Genomic DNA, 20,101 nt, shown 5'->3' with positions numbered 1-20,101 from the left:
GTTGACAACAGATGGAGAGTCAATGAAGTAGAGAGATACAGATATTTCATCCTCAAATGACAATTTCTGAAAGGGAAGTTCTCTAAGTATAAACACAAGATTGCATTAACAGTTCTAACCAGATCTCAGAGAATGTAAGACTCACAGAAGACAGGAAAGAAATTCTTAATTAATCTTTTTATAACTAAAAACATTTTACTGTCCCTAAATTCTCAAATTGTAATCTTAAATTAATAAGAAAGCAGTGAACTATTTTTACTGTACAATTACTTGACAATTTACAAACAGTATCCATTTTCCTTATAATAATTAATTATATTTTCTAATATATTGCACATCAATTGCACATCAAGCCTTCCTGATAGATCATTTTGATCCTGTCATTTTCAATTAATCATGCCTGTTTGCTGGTGATGTTTATCCTGGAAAACTGTCATAAAAATATTATTCTAGCACAGTATTTCCTACATCATAGAATAGATTATTTCCACTATTATTAATAGTAGAAAGTAAATATTTGCATATATCATATAACTAATTTCTTTATCAAATAGTTTATTATGCTTATAAATATATTTGAATAATTCAAGTAATTTCTAAATAAAATTTTATTTTTTAATTGCTGAATCTTGTAAAACTGCACAAAGGAGTATTTGTTCTATCAGTATGAGGAGTAATCTCAATGTCAGTGTCACACTATGAAATTCTTGTTTTATCAAATGGTTCTGGAATTCGGAATTTTTCTTTTATTCACTTAGTAAGAATTATTGAGTGTCTACTGTATGCCAGACACTGAGCCTGGCTCTGAGGACACAATAATAAATAATGGAGACTCACCTGCTGTCCAAATATTGTTTCTACTCCTGAAGGACCCTCCTTTAACTTTGCTTTTTAGGTTCTGATAATAGTGTTCTTTTGAATATCATCAATAGTTAAAAAACATTGTTTTCCCTTTGAAAATGAATTTCTTAGTAAGGAGGGTTATGGGACCAAGACAAAGTGGGCTAACAGCCATTTGTTATTTTAAATTAAGTTTAGTGAAATGCAGAATGCTCACATTGTCATTGTTCCTTTTTTTCAAAATCATAGATTAAATAAAATACAGTGGGAGCAAAACAGGTTCTGAGGGAAATTGCAAAAATAATGCCAAAATTGTTTGAGCAAAGGCATCGTCTTAGAAGGCATATTCCACAAATGCAGCCTTTCACAGCTAGTAAAAGAGCTTTCCTTTCCTTTTCTTGCATCTCTCAGAACACAGTCTGGGTATCCAGCAAATGCTTTGGTGTACTTGTTGGAATGTTCACCAGCACCTGACAAGGTCATAGAGTGATAACTGTGAATATCAAAATTTTATCTGCTGGTTCTCACATACAGAAGACAGGATCATAAAACAAAACAAAAACAAAAGACAAAACAAAACAAAAACCAATTGGTTGGGTTTTTGCAGATGTCCTGCATACATGTAGTTTTCTATTTCCTATGGTAACAGGTAAGAAAACAAAAAAGAGAGGATGGAGTTGGTATTGATATCTGGATTCTTGTTTCTGGTCATAAATTTGCCATCTCTCTGACCATACATCCAGGAAAATGTCACTTTCAATTTACTGCCTTTAAAAGGCCTTTGTAACACTGGGGTGTGATGGGAATTCATTACAATGAAGTACTTTGAAATCTTCAACTTTTAAATACCATACAAGTCCAATGATTATTAGTATTCAAGGCACACAATGCCAGTCAAAATATAGAAAGTTCAGAGCAGTTTGGTAACCTGGAAAAAAGGGAAATGAAAAGTGTACTGTGTACATATGATAAAAAAGCATTCAATATAAAAAAGACAAATGCTCCAATACAAAAATGTAAAAAGTGTGTAAACATTCATGAGACAAATGAAATAACCAATAAAATATCAAATACTCAACCATACTATTAACCAAAGACACACAACTTAAAGCAAGAGATATTATTTTCACATATCAAATGGGCAAACATTTAAAAGGATGTCAGTGAGACTGTGAAAAAAATGGACTCACACATACACTGCTCATAGGAGGCAAAACTTGGACATTTGTTATTAAAAATTGAGCATTAATTATCATTAAAAACATATTTGGAATTTAGCTTCAACTGTTTAAAACTTCTCCTTCCCATATTTCATTTGAAATAATATCAAAATAAGGAAAATTCTGGATTAGTGAAAAATTAAAATAGGGAGGAAATTGACCCTCTCTTTTCTTATGAGTGACATGTGATTAGGGTAAATCTTTATGAAATCTATCTATATTAAGGGAGACTAGCTACTTTTTATAAATATATATTTGGAGTTAGCTGTCACTTCTATGGATTCAGATGCAGAGAGAAATTTCCTCTGCTTAGAAATGGCCCATAGGCTCAAAGTTGTGCTCTAAAATATGTGAGAAAATTTATACATTGCCACTCTTTTTCTTTTTTCCATCAATAACTTCAACACCATAGTGTGGCTTTGCTTGTTATCATTTCTGAGTGACAAACAGGTAATAGTCATCTTTTTGGGCAACACAAATAGGTAAATATGAGTGAGGAAGAAGTGAGAGCAATGGGTCTGGATAGAGGGAGAAGAGAGAACACAAAGGAGGAATCCAAAGATGGTCAGAGTGTGATTTACAGTTTTTCCAGTCTCAATTTTATTTTTGTATTTGCCCTTGATGACTTTTTGATGACTTAGATTTAATGCATATTCCCAAAATCTAAAATTGTATTGTAAAATATCTTATTAAAATGAATATATATATATATCTTACCTCATTTAATCCTCAACCCCCCTTTCGGGTGAGGCTTTTAACCTCATTTTACAAATAAGAAGAATGAAGCCATACAGAAGTAAGAGGAAAAATAAGGCCTAAAATCAAGTTCTTATTAATGGATAATTGGAAATATTCATGTTGACTGGATATTTGATGATAATAAATTATTTTAAATTTTACATCTAATACTGATGTTTTGGTTAAGTTAATGAGTTCTCATTTTAAAAATTATATACTGAAATACTAACATATGAAATGATAAGATTTCTCAGATACATTCAAAAAAATTTGAAGGAGGAAGGTTGGAAGGGGGTGAGGCTAGGGTAGGACTGGCCAAGGTTGATGGTAGCTGAATTCAGGTGGTAGGTAGATGGCAATTTTTCATACAAAACTATTTATGCGTATGTTCAAAATTATCCATTATGAAAGTTAAAACAATATCAATACTAAATATTTCCATCTCCAAACCCCATGCTTTAAAACACACACAATAATTTCTTTATTAATATTTACTTGAAAAAGAATCACGATTTCTGTTTCTCTCCTTGTTTTTTGTTCCCATCTTTATGTCAGCAAAAGTTGAATTAAATTATTTCTTTATCTATTACTACATAATTTAGTTTTTAACTAAAGTTTCACAAATAAGCAAAGAAACAAACAAACCATGTATCATCTCCAATAATGTTGTTTAGAATTGGTGAGTCCCAGGCTAAATGTATTTTACCATTATTTCTATTCACAAGGAGGGTTAAACTGTTTTAGAAAAAAAGATTATTTGATTATAATGTCTCTTAACCTCCACTTCTAAAGTCATTGAACATCTTACTTAGTGGTGGATCACTGTTGTGTAAAGATTTTAATGAGAAAATCTGATATAATGCTACCAAACCCATACACATTGTATAGTTGGATTTCAGCCTAGAGGTTGCTTAGTCATTTTTTAAAAAGGAATGTATTCCCTTCATTTGGAGAAATGACAATGGGATTCTTTTGTTACCAATTAAAAGGCAGTCGTAAAGAGTAGGGAAAGACATGCTGGCAGGGCTTGCTTTAAGCAGAGGTATGGTGAGTTTGCAAATGTGAATTCATTTTAGTGATGCAAGTGAGAATCCCGGCCCCCAAATCTATAACTTCGGTTCCTCTATTATAGTCTGTTTGATGTCAGAGAATTAAAGATTCATGATTTATAAAACAAAAGTCTGGAGGTGGAAAAACCTGACTGTAAAGAAATTAAAATGCAATCAAGGTGATAAAACCAATGCATATAAGACAATCGAAAAACCACAATAAATAAGAAATTAAAGTGTATGTAACAAACTAAAAAACACAGGGTCTACTGTGGACAGCAAGGTGAGTGGCAGCTCCCTGTAGACGTGTGAAGAAGAATCCTCCCCAGGAGGCAGGTCTCAACTGGAGGCTGTAGATGGACTGTGGGATCAGGTCACACCAGCAGATGCACTGAGGTGGAAGTGAACATTGAGGACACTAAAAAATGCATTCCTTAGTATGCAGGCATTTTTCTATAAAATTCAAGTACTATCTGGGCAACTTAGATGAATTTTTTTCAGTCTTTTTATCTCAAAAATGAAACAGCTATTTATAAAGTTGTCTATGTGATAGCATTCTCCACATGAACAGTGCAGAAACAACTGGAGCTTTGATAAGGAAATAGGACAGAAAAACTCCTAAATATGATTGGGGTTCAGTGCTCTAGTTCAGGAGGACATCTCAGAAGCTAGGCATCATGGGAGGCACTGGAAATTTGGAAGAAAGCTGATAAGGTAGTGAGGTAATTCCAAAACTGGGCAATTGCAGAGACCGAAGTGATATGAGTGAGGTACCTAGGGGGCAAATTTAAGGTTGCACTCATTTTCAGGGGCTGACCCCACACTGGTACCACCCTGATGAGGACTTCCTGAATATTTGTGCCCTAGGTGCCTTCCTCCCTTCTGTTTGTCCTGATCCACGTACCATTAAAAAACGTCAACTAGAGTAACATTCTACTCAAAACTAAGGCTATGTGTTCTGTATAAATGTATTTGTACAGATTTTATCAGATTTTCTCCCTCTCTCTCTCTCTGTCACCTATCTCTCTTTATGTATTATCTATCTATCTATCTATCTACCTACCTATCTATCTATCTACCTATCTATCTATCATCTATATATCTGTTGACAGGAAAATCATTCAATAATGCTATACTAATTCAGCACAGAAAAAAAGAGAAACACTTTTAATTACAAATATTTCTGGATAATTAGAATATTTAGTTGGTTTACCTGCTCTGTACCATTAGATTCAAATACTAATAAATATTTTCACTTTTTCCTCAACTATATACTAAGAATAGCTTTATATGTTGGAAACACAAAATTGGATCTACCTAGAAACCTTCCTGAATTTAACACACTGTTTAGTAGGTGAAAGATAAATATTTTGTAAAAAAGTAAAATTTGAGCTAGATTTTGAAGGACAAATGAACAACTACTTATTAGATCAGTGCTTTCCAGATAGACCAGATATCAAGAACCAACTAGGAACATTTTATTTTAAGTGGAGTCCTTAAAAAGGTATAAAGAAATAATTTATTAATTCTTATTTTCATGACAGATGTATCCGGGAAAGATTGTAAGTTTTGTAAAATAATATGTTTTGAACTTCTATCCATCTATCACCTCACTCCCAACGTACTTGTGCCTCCTTGCCAACACAAACAGTTTGTATTGAAAATTCTACTGGACTTAATATGTTTTCTTTGGAATAAGCTGTCCAACAAAAAGATGCTTTCTGTAACAATGACCACAAATTTAATATTAGAGAGATTTTTATAATAGTACTTAAAATTCTAAAATAAATACTGCTTTCATTTTATAATTTCCACATGAAAGTAACTTTCCTGTTCTTCATCATCTCTTCTGCAGCACCCTGTCTCCATTTTTAATATAGATTTTCTCCCATTTCTCCCAAAGGTATTTATCAATGCCTTTCTATGTTTATGAAAGGTGTATGGCCAGCAGGATAGGTTGAGTTTCTATAAAAATTATTTTAATTTTATTATTTTCTGTTACTTTCATAAAATAAAATTCTGTTTGAAAAAGAAAAGAAAAAATGTCATTGGCTTAATTACAAAGGAGAATAAATATTCTCGTGTATTTTAATATTCTGTTTCATACATATTTTTAAATATTCTACATTTGCACAATTTTGTTTATCTTTATTAAGTACTTTATAAGAAAATTTATTGATTATGCATATTAACTTTTGTCAATTTCAGAATTAGATACTCATTAGACTTTTAATGGGATTTCATAAAAACTTTAAGTTAATTTATTTTAAAAATTGACATCTAGGGCTTGAGGCAGTCGGAGCCGAGGCGCCGGGCAGCGTCCTTGCGCTCCCGCCCTGCTTCTGTGTGCGGCTGCGGCCGGAGGCTTTGCAGGTGAAAATACAGCGTTTGTGAAGAGTGAATGGTTTCTGAGACAGAGTACTATTTTGAAGCGCTGGAAGAAGAATTGGTTTGACCTGTGGTCAGATGGTCACCTGATCTATTATGATGACCAAACTCGGCAGAGTGTAGAGGATAAGGTCCACATGCCAGTGGACTGCATCGACATCCACACGGGACATGAATGTCGGGATATTCGGCCTCCAGATGGGAAGCCAAAAGACTGTCTGCTGCAGATTGTTTGCCTAGATGGGAAAACCATCAGTCTTTGTCCAGAAAGCACAGATGATTGTTTGGCTTAGTAATTTACACTTCAGGATTCCAGGACAAACACAGCTTATGTTGGCTCTGAAGTCATGTATGATGAGACTGCCGTGGCTTCCTCCCCACCTCCTTACACAACCTATGCTGCACCAGCCCCTGAGGCATATGACTATGGTCCATACAGTGGTGCATACCCGCCAGGAACTCAAGTTGTCTATGCTGCAAATGGGCAGGCTTATGCTGTACCCTATCAGTACCCGTATGCCGGACTTTACGGACAGCAGCCTGCCAACCAAATCATCATTCGTGAGCGGTATCGAGACAAGGACTGTGACCTGGCGCTGGGCATGCTGGCTGGAACAGCCACAGGCATGGCCTTAGGAGCTCTGTTCTGGGTCTTCTAGGGTCCTTGGAACCTGGATGTGCATAGCTTCTGATACCCTGGGTGCAATAATATACTTTGCAAGACATTTCTGTTTGTTATAAATGTTTTTAATAACAGTTTTAGTAGTTCTTTTGAAAGAAGTGACATCATACTTATAACTAATCCATATAAGTACCACAGAGAAGGCTTTGGACTGCTGTTTAGCTAAAACGTAGACTATCTGGGGGCACTGGCTCATTCTAGGAGTTTTTTTATGGAACTCTCAGAATACCTTATTTGAACACACCTGTTTGTAAAGGCCATTTTCTTTTTAGAGTTAGGCCTTAGTGCTTAAGGGATAATTTATTTTAGTGTTATGCTAGTAACATGGTGATGTATGAGTGAGCGAGTGATTGTGGCAAGAAGAACTGCAGCTGTTTTGGTTTAATGTCAGACTTTGAGACCTCAGACCAGAACTGGTTGCACGTTACTTCAGGAGTTGTAGGATGGAACCTTCCTGAGGCAGCCGTGTGATATCCCCACAGCCTCTGGGGCTCTGCAGACTTTCAGCAAAGCTGACTGCTCAGGATGATGGGCTGGATGGCAGATACCCCCCTTTAAAATGATGCTTTTTCATTTTATTCTTACTAGTTTGTTTTTGGTAGTGATCCTTGGAAAACATCCCAAATTAGGAGTAGACTTGAGTCTCAGCGTTTTAGGGCTTTATCATTTAAAACTTGAACAAGGCAAAACAATTACAAACAAGTGTGTGGAGGTAGATTTGCTTTATTCAGAGATATCATGTTTTTAGTGTTTGCTTTGGGCGTTTTTATTGCCACTTCAGCCTACTTATAGCTTATTTTTCTACCTGTTGAGAAAGTAATATTAAGAGAATGGTGAGGAAAGTGGAATGAGAGCCATAGTTACAGTGTTACTGTTTCAGGGGATTGGGCTGCACTAAGGATTCTCTTTTCCACCCTTCTGAAGGCTGTTAAAGAACCCATTTCCTGTCCTGTGCAGGACTGGGGCACTGTGGCTCTCCCGGAGCACTGGGGTGCCTGGAGCCCTGGTGATGGCATGGTGGGGTAGAGTCAGGTTACAGATGGGAATTGCAGCCTAAAGACATGAATGACCTGTGCAAGGTATTACCCCACCTGACTAGGACACTAGCCTTGTTTTTATTCTTCACTCAAATGTCACAGAGTCACTTAAACCTTTTAATTTGAGCCCCAACTATGTGTGAAGCTCTGGAAAACTGAGAGTCATGCATTTTTGTTATTTCTTTATTTATGTAAATTTTAAAATTTCAATTATTCCAGTTTTCTGTCCTGCATGCTTTAAAAAATTTACTTTTTACAAAGGCAGTTTAGCACATTGAAGGTCTCTGCCTCTATACTCCATATGGCCCTATTTTCCATAAAATACACTCGTAGTAGCACAAATTCTGTTTTAATCTATGTGGCCAGTTACATACATAGTCATTTGTTTCACTGATCAACCCACTCCATCTCTAAGGCAGACTTAAATGGATCTATCTCCGTATGAAACCAGATGCCAAATGAACTTTGTGGTGACCACAGGTCTGTTTTCCTAGCCAATTCTATTGCACTTGTTGACACTGGAGAGTTTGTTTCCAGCTGAAAAGAAGTATACTTGGCTGTCATCTCTTCGGATGTTTGACATGGTGGAAAGTTGCCATATGTGATGTGTGACAACACTGGTTTTGATGGTTAAAAGTGTTGCTTTAGTTATTTTACATTTATGTAATAAGAATGGTTTTCTTCAGATGGTAATCATTATTTGAGCTGTATGCTTTACTTACAAAATACTAAACTCAGTTTTTAATGTTACATCGGGGTATTAATTTTGAATTTGGTGTTACTGGAACCACAGATACCAAATTATGTCTTGAGTTATGTCAGTGAAATGCCCTTGAAGCAGATGGTCTCCCTGTGTTCCCCTGGCTTCCCTCTGACAGAAGGGGGAGAGCTATGGACTGAAGCTTGGGCACACATGTGCCCCCCCATATCCAGTCCCTGTCCCCAGTGGGGCCAGCCCCACTAGGCAACTATAGTTGAGTCTTGAAGTTCACTGTCACTAGTGACTTGATCCTGAGAGGAAATACATACTCGGTATAAAGATGGGCTGAGATACTTCATTTCCCTGACCCCAACTCTCGTAGATGCCAATGCTTAGGTAATCCTAAATCAAGAAGTTAGGTGAGTTGGAAAGAACTTGTTCAGGTTTAGTCAGTATTTTACTTCCATGTGTACTTTTAACTAGTTGGCCATTGACATTGCACACATGCCAGTCTGCTTGTTTCTTAGCTCTGTTCTTTGAATTCCTTGAGTTAACTTCATGGTCTTAGATGTAAAGAGAAGGGAGAGACCCGTGGTTGTGTTTCAGATCATCATTCATGAAACAGACTAGACCGGGACGCAAGATCTGTATCATGGGAGAAGTTCCTGCCATTGAGACAGAATGACCCACATTTATTTTTCTACATTAATTGTGATACTATGTGATCTTTCTTTCTCCTTCCCAAGTTTATGTAGACACCAGCATGGGATGCAGTTCCATTTTTTTCCCCTAGGGTTGATCTTTTTTTCTGATTGCTTGCCTGTCTCTAGTATTCTGTTGTGTCCTCAGAACCTATTTTTCCCTGTATATGAAAATTGTGTATTTATAAGTGATAATGTTAATACATTAAATGATTGTTAACCTTAAAGCATAAAAAAAAAATTGACATCTAAAATTCTCATATCTCAGTACAAGTAAAAGTCCTTATAAGGACATTCACTCATCCAGTTGCCCATTCATCTGCAAACATACTCCCTCTGGAGCATTCAAACGAGGCCATGGGTTCCAAAGATTGATAAAGAATTGGTCACCAATCCCAAACAGCTCAAGAAGAGACAGACATTTAAACAAGTAAAATAATAAACAATGCCTGATCAGTAGAATATGGAGTGTAGCAATTATGTTACAGTGGTGGTCCTGGATCTGAAGAACAGTTGTTATTTGAGTGGGTTGTGAAAGATTTTATGTAGTGGAATATAACTGAGTTTGTGAGCTAGGCTAATTCATAGGGGTTGAGGTCAAGGGTGAACACAGTGGGTGATAAAATGTGTAAAGGGATCTCCATTGCTAAGTCAAAAAGACATGGAATAACATGTAGCATTAAGGGATTTGGTTAGAGATTAATGCTACAGGTATGCCATTCTAGATGATGAGGTTGGAAAGGGGAAAAAAAGGACCTATTCATGGGTGATATTTTATGAAATTTTTGAGAAATACAAAGATAGCTCTAGTCAGACATGGAGATGTACTGACCAATGAAGCAAGAATCAAAGCAGGGCTGAATCTTAGAAAAAATTCAATGGTGGCGGTTTTCCAGAGATCTCATTTATATATTTTTCCTTTTGATTCTTTTTTCTTTTCTTTCTTTCTTTTTTTTTTTTTTTTTTGAGTGGATATATGAGTGACTTTTTCTCCTACTATATTTTGATTTCTTATTGCTCTATACATATTGATGCTATATGTGAACAATATAACTTTTTTTTGAGGTTTTAATTTTTATTGGAGTATAGTTGCTTTACAGTGTTGTGTTAGTTTCTACGGTACAGCAAAGTGAATCTGCTATACATAGACATATATCCCCTCTTTTTTGTATTTCCTTCCCATTTAGGTCACCACAGAGCACTGAGTAGAGTTCCCTGTGCTATACAGTAGGTTCTCATTAGTTATCTATTTTATACATAGTATCAATAGTGTATATATGTCAATCCCAATCTCCCAATTCATCCCATCCCCCCTTTCCCCCACACTGTTCTCCATAGTGGCTGCACCAAATTAAATTCCCACAAACAGTGCAAGATGGTTCCCTTTTCTTCACATTCTCAACAACACTTTTTATTTGTTGCAAGTTTTAAATAATTGCTATTCTGACAGGCATAAGGTGATATCTCATTGTGGTTCTGATATGCATTTCCCTGGTGATTAGTGATGTTGAGTATCTTCTCAAGTGCATGTTGGCCATCTGTATGTCTTCTTTACACAAATATCCATTCAGAACTTCTGCCTATTTTTAAATCAGTTTGTTTGTTTGTTCTTTTTTTTGATGTTGAGTTGTATGAATTATTTATATATTTTGGATATTGACCCCTTATCAAACATATCATTTGTAAATATCTCCTCGTATTTAATATGTTGCCTTTTCATTTTGTTTTTGGGTTCCTTTGCTATGGAAAGCTTTTTAGTCTGTTGTAGTCCCATTTGTTTATTCTGCTTTTGTTGCTCTTGCCTGATGAGACAGATTCCCCCAAAAATATTGCTATGCTATATGTCAAAGGGCTTACTGCTATGACTTTTTCTAGGAGTCTTATGGTTTCATGTCTTATACTTATGTCTTTAAACTGTCTTATTTTTGTATATGGTGTAAGAAAGTGGTCTACACTACTTTCATTCTGTTGCATGTAGCTGTCCAATTTTCCCAACACCATTTATTGAAGAGATTGTCTTTTCCCCATTGTATATTCTAGCCTCCTTTGTTGTAGATTAATTGACCTTATAAGGATGGGTCTATTTCTAGGGTCTCTATTCTGTTCCATTGATCTATGTGTCTGTTTTTGTGCCAGTACCAGTTTGTTTTAATTACTATAGCTTTGTAGTATAGTTTGAAATTAGGCTGCATGATATCTCCAACATTGTCCTTCTTTTCAAGATTGCTTTGGCTATTTGAGGTCTTCTGTGTTGTGTTCCATAAAATTTTAGGATGATTTGTTCTAGTTCTGTGAAAAATTCCTTTGGTATTTTGGTAGGAATTACATTGAGTCAGTAGATACCTTTGAGTAGTATGGACATTTAAACAATACTAATTTTTCCAATCCATGAGCACAGTATATCTTTCCATTTATTTGTGTCATCTTCAGTTTCTTTCAATGATATCTTATAATTTTTAGTGAACAGGTCTTTTATCTCCTTTATTAAATTTATACCTAGGCATTTTATGCTTTTTTTATGCAATTGTAAATGGGATTGTTTTTCTTAATTTCTCTTTCACATGGTTAGTTGTTAGTGTAAAAAATGCAACAGATTTCTGTATATTAATTTTGTGTCTCGTAAGTTTACAAAAATTATTATTATTTTTTGGTGGTGTCTTTGGATTTTCCATATACAGTGTCATATTATAGGCCAATAGTGACAATTTTGTTTCTTCTCTTCCAATCAGGATGTATTTTATTTCTTTTTCTTGTCTGATTGCTGTGGCTAGGATTTCCAATACAATGTTGAATAAAATTGTCAAGAGTGGGCATCCTTGTGTTGTTCCTGATCTTAAAGGAAAAGCTTTCACTGTTGACTATGTTAGTTGTGGGTCTGTTACATATGACTTTTATTATGTTGAGGTATGTTTCCTCTATACCAACTTTGTTGAGAGTTTTAATCACAAATGGGCACTGAATTTTGTCAAAAGATTTTTCTGCATCTGCTAAGATGATCATATGATTTTTAATTACCTCCATTTTGTTAAAGTGGTTTATCATACAGATTGATTTGTAGATATTGAACCATCCTTGCATCCCTGCATTCCAGTTAACCATGGTGTATGATCCTTCTAATGTATTGTTAAATTTGTTTTACAAATATTTTGTTGTGGATTTTTGTATCTGTGTTCATCAGGGATATTGTCCTGTAGTTTTCTGTTCTTGCACTGTTTTGTTTGGTTTTAGAATAAGGGTAATGCTGGCCTCCTAGAACATGTTTGGAAGCATTCTTTTCTCTTCAATTTTTTGGAATTGTTAAGAATGATGGGTGTTAAATCTTCTTTAATTATTTTGTAGAAGCCATTTGGTCCTGGATTTTTGTTTGTTGGGTTTTTAATTACTCATTCAGTTTCATTGTTAGTAATCGGTCTGTTCAAATTTTCGATTTTTTCCTGATTTACTCTTCTAAGAGTGTATGTTTCTATGAATTTATCCATTTCCTTTAGTTTGTCCAATTTGTTGCCATATAATTATTTGTAGTAATCTCTTATGTTTGTTTGTAATTCTGTGGTATTGATTGTAAAGTCTCTTTTTATATTTTGAATTTTATATATTTGGGCCCTCTCTTTTTTTCTTGTTTAGTTTTGCTAATAGTTTGTCAATTTTGTTTATCTTTTCAAAAAACCAGCTCTGAGTTGTATTAATCTTTTCTAAATTTTTAAAAAATTTTAGCCTCCCTTTCATTTATTTCCACTCTGATCATTATTATTTCCCTCCTTTTACTGACTTTGGGCTTTGTTTGCCCACCTCTTCATTGATAAACACCTTTATCATTATGTAATGCTCTTATTTGTCTTTTGTTACAATCATTGTTTTAAAGTATATTTTGTCTAATATGAGTACTGCTACTCCAGCTTGTATTTTTTTCATTTTTATGTGTATGTAATATCTTTTTCCATACCTCCACTTTTAATTCATGTGTGTCTTTAGTTCTGAAGTGAGTTTCTTGTAGGTCTTGTTATTTATCCACTAATCTACTCTACGTCTTTTGATTGAAGTATTTAGACAGTTTACATTTATAGTGATTATTGATAGGTATGCACTTATTGCCATTTTGTTAATTGTTTTCTGGTTGTTTTTGTAGCTCTTCTCTGTTCTTTTCTCCTTCTCTTGTTCTCTTCCCTGGAAGTTTGATTTTCTTTAGTGTTTTGTTTGGTTTCCTTTGTTTATTGTGTATCTATTGCAGGTTTTTGGTTTGTAGTTACCATGTAGTATATATATATATATATATATATATATATATATATATATATATATATGTAAAATAGTTTATCTTAAGCTGATATTCACTTAACTTTGACTGCAAATTAAGCTAACTTTAGTTGTGAATTTTCTTATTTAAATCTCCAGTTCATCATTATTTTAAAGCTGGTTTCCATTACTATTTTATTTTATTTGAAACCCATGAAATTATCTTTGTATAACGTATGCTGAGGATTTCTAAACTATTTTCATACATGTGAATATTAATAGCAATTTCAAAAAAGGGAAAAAAAAACTTTTCCTGATGGACAAATGTTTGGGGAACATGTGCTTATACTAAGTGCAAATGTTTATTTACAGTAAAATATTTGAAATATTAGAAAATTTACATTTAATAGACTTTATTTTTATTGCAGGGCAGAAAAGAGTATGCAAGATTTTGGAAAATTAATTCATGAGAGCACGCTCCTTGATGGACATGCTTTATACCAAATATTTTGAGGAGTCCTAGTTACCAAATACCCACTGGTAAAAGTTCTGACAAGCAAAATCTGTATTCTCTACCATGCCAGACCTCATTTTCCCCCAGATACTGTTCTTATATTAAAATTTACCTTTATGAAACAGATTGTAAATAAAGAAACAGAGTGTAAGCAGAATGTAAATACAGGTTTATTTTTCAGGATTAAATAATAGTACAGAGTTTTAATCAAGGCTTAATAAGTGCTTTGAGAATGGTATAGAGATGGTGGTGCAAAGGAGAGTGAGTAGGTTGAATTAAGGAAAGGCAATCATGTGGAGGGCTATTTCTCTTTTAATAAGGTTCTTGCCTTTGTGCTCAAGACATGCATTATCAATGTGATCCTCCTCTTCCATCCTTCTTTGAGACAGCAAGACTTCTCCTCTTGGAAAAATTAAAATATCTCAGCTGTGATGTAATGTTTCTTCTTTGAATTAAGGAAGGCTGAAAACACAAAGTTGGATTATTTCCTGTTTTGTGAAAATATATAAATATATCCTACAGAAGAAATTGTCCAAAATAAATTCTATGCATTTGTAAGAATAATGAATGGAAATGGGAGGAAAAGTCTTCTTAAAATGAATGCATTGTTATACTTCTATAAAAGGTGACTTAAAAAATCTTTTGTGCAAAATATATAATCATGATTATCAGTAATCTCTACCAAATTCTTCTTTAGAAAATAAGTTCCAAAAGTAAACTTTCCTAAATTTTTAATGAAATCAAAACAACTTATTTACAAATATCTGCAACTAGATTATAATCTCCTTGTATTTAAGTCTGTATTATAATTTCAGTTATTTCACAGTATTTAAAATAATGTTCAGTAATCCCTTAGAGGTTCAAACAATTTTCTGAAAAGAAGAAAAAAAGAAGTGATAATGATATGTTCCTTTCATACAAAGAAGTGATTTACAATAATATTTTCCCTTCTTATTCACATGAAAAGTATAGTGATTGTTGGAGGCTGGTAAAAGGAGTTGAATCTTAGAGCATAGGTATGAATGATGATGGAGCAAATATGTCCTCATGCACATAGTGACAATCATTTGGTACTAGTGGATAATTATTAGCCCTTGAATTTTGAAGTCTCCACTATTTTAGATCCTTCTCAATCTAATTTCAATTTTCCAACTTTCTATCTGAAAAGTCTTCAAGTTAAACATATTATTCTAGACGTTTCTGAGTTTTCCTGCTCTATCCAAATCCTTTGTGCCCATCTGTATTTCATGCCATATCTTTTTCTTTCTTTACAATCATTCACATCTTATCTATCTTTCAAGACCTACCAAAAGTTCAATATGTTCCATGAAGAGATGTATTTACCAGAAACTCAGTGAAAAGGAAGCAGTTGTGCTGTAGACAGATCAGAAAATGACAGTGTAGCAAGACCATGGATTAGGACTAAGAAAAGTAGATTCAAATATTCGTTGCATTAATAATTCAGTGATGTAAAGCAAACTAATGAATAGTTTTAATATTAGGTTTTTCCATTTGGTAGTTGAGAATAAAAATAAGTAGGATCCAAAATTGCTAACTAGATTAAATACCATGTTTAAGTAAGAAATATGAGAGGGTAGGAAAGGGAAGGTATGCATATTTCTCCATTAGATGTTAAGTTTTCTGCATGTGGTAGGCCCTTGACACATGTCACTTTTCTCTCCCCACCTCTGCTCAACTGAAGAACAAGAACGACATCACCATGTCATTGGATGTGTGTGTGTGTGTGTTTGTACAGACGCTTTGTAGTGCTGGGTCCAGTATTATATACATAATTTTCTCAATAAATAGTCTGTTAATGCTTGACTGATTCTAAGAATTAAATTTGTCAATTCTTAATAATAAAAGGGGAAATGGAAAAATGAGAGAAAGCTAAAAATGGATCATATATCACAATTAAGACTTATGGGAGAGACCTTCAAGATGGCAGAGGAGTAAGACGTGGAGATCACCTTTCTCCCCACAAATACATCAGAAATACATCTACATGTGGAACAACTCCTACAGAACACCTGCTGAAAGCTGGCAGAAGACCTCAAATTTCCAAAAAGGCGAGAAACTCCCCACGTACCTGGGTAGGGCAAAAGAAAAAAACAGAGACAAAAGAATAGGGACAAGACCTGTACCTCTGGGAGGGAGCTGTGAAGGAAGAAAAGTTTCCATACACTAGGAAGCCCCTTCACTGGTGGAGACAGCAGGGGGCGGAAGCTTCGGAGCCATGGAGAAGAACACAGCAATAGGGGTACAGAGGACAAAGCGGAGAGATTCCCGCACAGAGGTTCAGTGCCAACCAGCACTCACCAGGCTGAGACACTTGTCTGCTCACCTGCCGGGGCCGGTGGGGGTTGGAAGGAGAGGCTCCAGCATCAGAGGTCAGAGCCCAGGGAAAGAAGAGGGTGTGGCTGTGTGAACACAGCCTGAAGGGGGTTAATGTGCCATAGCTAGCTGGAAGGGAGTCCAGGAAAAAGTCTGGAACTGCCTAAGAGGCAAGAGACCATTGTTTTGGTGTGCATGAGGAGAAGGGATTCAGAGCACTGTCTAAATGAGCTCCAAAGACAAGAGCAAGCCACAGCTATCAGCGCAGACACCAGAGATGGGCATGAAACACTAAGGCTGCTGCTGCAGCCACCAAGAAGCCTGTGTGCAAGCACAGGTCACTATCCACACCTCCCCTCCCGGGATCCTGTCCAGCCCTCCACTGCCAAGGTCCCGTGATCCAGAGACAACTTCCCCGGGAGAACACATGGCACACCTCAGGCTGTTGCAATGTCATGCTGGCCTCTGCCGCCACCGCCTCATCCCACATACTGTACCCCTCACTCTCCCCAGCCTCAGCGAGCCAGAGATCCCTAATTAGCTGCTACTTTAACCCTGTCCAGTCAGAGCAAAGAACAGACGCCCTCTGGTGACATACATGCAGAGGTGGGGCCAAATCCAAAGCTGAACCCCAGGAGCTGTGCGAACAAAGAAGAGAAAGGGAAATTTCTCCAAGCAGCCCCAGGAGCAGCAGATTAAATCTCCACAATCAACTTGATGTACCCTGCATCTCTGGAATACCTGAATAGACAACAAATCATACCAAAATTGAGGCAGTGGACTTTGGGAGCAACTGTAGACTTGGGGTTTGCTTTCTGCATCTAATTTGTTTCTAGTTTTATGTTTATCTTAGTTTAGTATTTAGAGTTTACTATTGTTGGTAGATTTGTTTATTGATTTGGTTGCTGCCTTCCATTTTTAAAAAAATATATAGATATATATACTTTTTCCCTTTTCTTTTTTTTTTTGGTGAGTGTGTATGCTTCTTTGTGTGATTTTGTCTGTATAGCTTTGCTTTTGCCATTTGTCCTAGGGTTCTGTCTGTTGTATATTTTTTTCTTTTTTTAAGTATAGTTTTTAGCACTTGTTACCATTGGTGGCTTTGTTTTTTGGTTTGGGTGCTCTCTTCTTTCTTTCTTTCTTTCTTTCTTTCTTTCTTTCTTTTTTTCTTTTCTTTATTACCCAAAATTTTTTTTAAGAACGTTTTAATTTAATAACTTTATTTTATTTTATTTCATTTTTTTCTTTCTTTTTTCCTTTTTTCTCCCTTTTCTTCAGAGCCATGTGGCTGACAGGGTCTTGGTGCTCCAGCCAGGTGTCAGGCCTGTGCCTCTGAGGTGGGAGAGCCGAGTTCAGGACATTGGTCCACCAGAGACCTCTGGGCTCTATGAAGTATCAAAGAGCGAAAGCTCTCCCAGAGGATCTCCATCTCAATGCTAAGACCCAGCTCCACTCAACGACCAACAAGTTACAGTGCTGAACAATCTTTGCCAGACAACTAGCAAGATAGGAACACAACTCCACCCATTGGCAGAGAGGTTGCCTAAAATCATAATAAGGTAACAGACACCCAAAAACACACGACCAGACGTGGTCCAACCCACCAGAAGGACAAAAGCCAGCCTCGTCCACCAGAACACAGGCACCATTCCCTTCCACCAGGAGGCCTACACAACACACTGAACCAACCTTAGCCACTGGGGGCAGACACCAAAAACAACAGGAACTACGCACCTGCAGCCTGCATAAGTGAGATCCCAAACACAGTAAGTTAAGCAAAAAGAGAAGACAGAGAAACAAATAGCAGATGAAGGAACAAGGTAAAAACCCACCAGACCAAACAAATGAAGGGGAAATAGGCCTTCTACCTGAAAAACAATTCAGAGTAATGATAGTAAACATGATCCAAAATCTTGGAAACAGAATGGAGAAAATACAAGAAACGTTTAACAAGGACCTAGAAGAATTAAAGAGCCAAAAAAATGATGAACAACACAATAAATGAAATTAAAATTACTCTAGAAGGAATCAATAACAGAATAACTGAGGCAGAAGAACGGATAAGAGACCTGGAAGATAAACTAGTGGAAATAACTACCACAGAGTAAAATAAAGGAAAAAGGATGAAAAGAATTGAGGACAGTCTCAGAGACCTCTGGGACAACATTAAATGCACCAGCATTCGAATTATAGGGGTCCCAGAAGAAGACAAGAAAAATAAAGGCTTTGAGAAAATATTTGAAGTAATTGTTAAAAATAATTTGAAGTAATAGTTGAACACATCACAAATAGAGGAAAGGAAATAGTCAATCAAGTCCAGGAAGCAAAGAGAGTCCATTACAGGATAAATCTAAGGACAAACATGCCAAGACATATATTAATCAAACTAAAAAAATTAAATACAAAGAAAAATTATTAAAAGCAGCAAGGAAAAAACAACAAATAACATACAAAGGAATCTCCATAAGGTTAACAGCTGACCTTTCAGCAGAAACTCTGCAAGCCTAAAGGGAGTAGAAGAACATATTTAAAGTGATGAAAAGGAAAAACCTACAACCAAGATTACTCTAACCAGCTAGGATCTCATTCAGATTTGATGGAGAAATTAAAACCTTTAGAGCCAAGCAAAAGCTAAGAGAATTCAGCACCACCAAACCAGTTTTATAAGAAATGATAAAGGAACTTCCCTAGGCAGGAAACACAATGGAAGGAAAAGACCTAAAATAAAAAATCAAAAACAATTAGGAAAATGGTAATAGGAACATACATATCGATAACTACCTTAAATGTAAATGGATTAAATGCTCCAACCAAAAGACATAGACTGGTTGAATGGATACAAAAACAAGACCCATATATATGCTGTCTACAAGAGACTCACTTCAGACCTAGGGACACATGCAGACTGAAAGTGAGGGGATGGAAAAAGATATTCTATGCAAATGGAAATCAAAAGGAAGCTGGAGCAGCAATTCTCATTAGACAAAACCTACTTTAAAATAAAGACTATTACAAGAGGCAAAGAAGGACACTACATAATGACAAAGGATCAATCCAAGAAGAAGAAAAAATAATTGTAAATATTTATGTACCCAACAGGGGAACATCTCAATACATAAGGCAAATGTTAATAGCCATAAAAGGGGAAATCGATAGTAACACAATCATAGTAGGGGACTTTAACACCCCACTTTCACCAATGGACACATCTTCCAAAATGAAAATAAATAAGTGAACACAAGCTTTAAATGATTCATTAAACAAGATGGACTTAATTGATATTTATAGGACATTCCATCCAAAAAGAACAGAATACTCGTTCTTCTTAAGTGCTCATGGAACATTCTCCAGGGGAGGTCATATGTGGGGTCACAAATCAAGCCTTGATAATTTAAGAAAGTTGAAATCATATCAAGTATCTTTTCCGACTACAGCACTATGAGACTACATATCAATTACAGGAAAAAATCTGTAAAAAATACAAACACATGGAGGCTAAACAATACACTACTAAATAACCAAGAGATCACTGAAGAAATCAAAGAGGAAATCTAAAAAAATACCTAGAAACAAATGACAATGAAAATATGACGACCAAAAGCCTATGGGATGCAGCAAAAGTAGCTCTAAGAGGTAAGTTTATTGCAATACAATCCTACCTTAAG

General features: G+C 35.5%; 1 protein-coding gene and 1 pseudogene across 1 annotated transcript in view; one reads left to right on the top strand and one right to left on the bottom strand.

Moving 5' to 3' along the window:
- LRRTM4 (leucine rich repeat transmembrane neuronal 4) overlaps positions 1-20,101 on the bottom strand; it is an 836,430-nt gene that overhangs the window by 82,196 nt on the left and 734,133 nt on the right. The window lies entirely within an intron of this gene.
- On the top strand, positions 6,215-6,914 carry LOC132376867 (pleckstrin homology domain-containing family B member 2-like; annotated as a pseudogene).

Source organism: Balaenoptera ricei, chromosome 13, assembly GCF_028023285.1.
Source record: "Balaenoptera ricei isolate mBalRic1 chromosome 13, mBalRic1.hap2, whole genome shotgun sequence".
In the NCBI taxonomy this organism is placed as follows: domain Eukaryota; kingdom Metazoa; phylum Chordata; class Mammalia; order Artiodactyla; family Balaenopteridae; genus Balaenoptera; species Balaenoptera ricei.
This window is presented reverse-complemented; position numbering and strand designations above follow the sequence as displayed.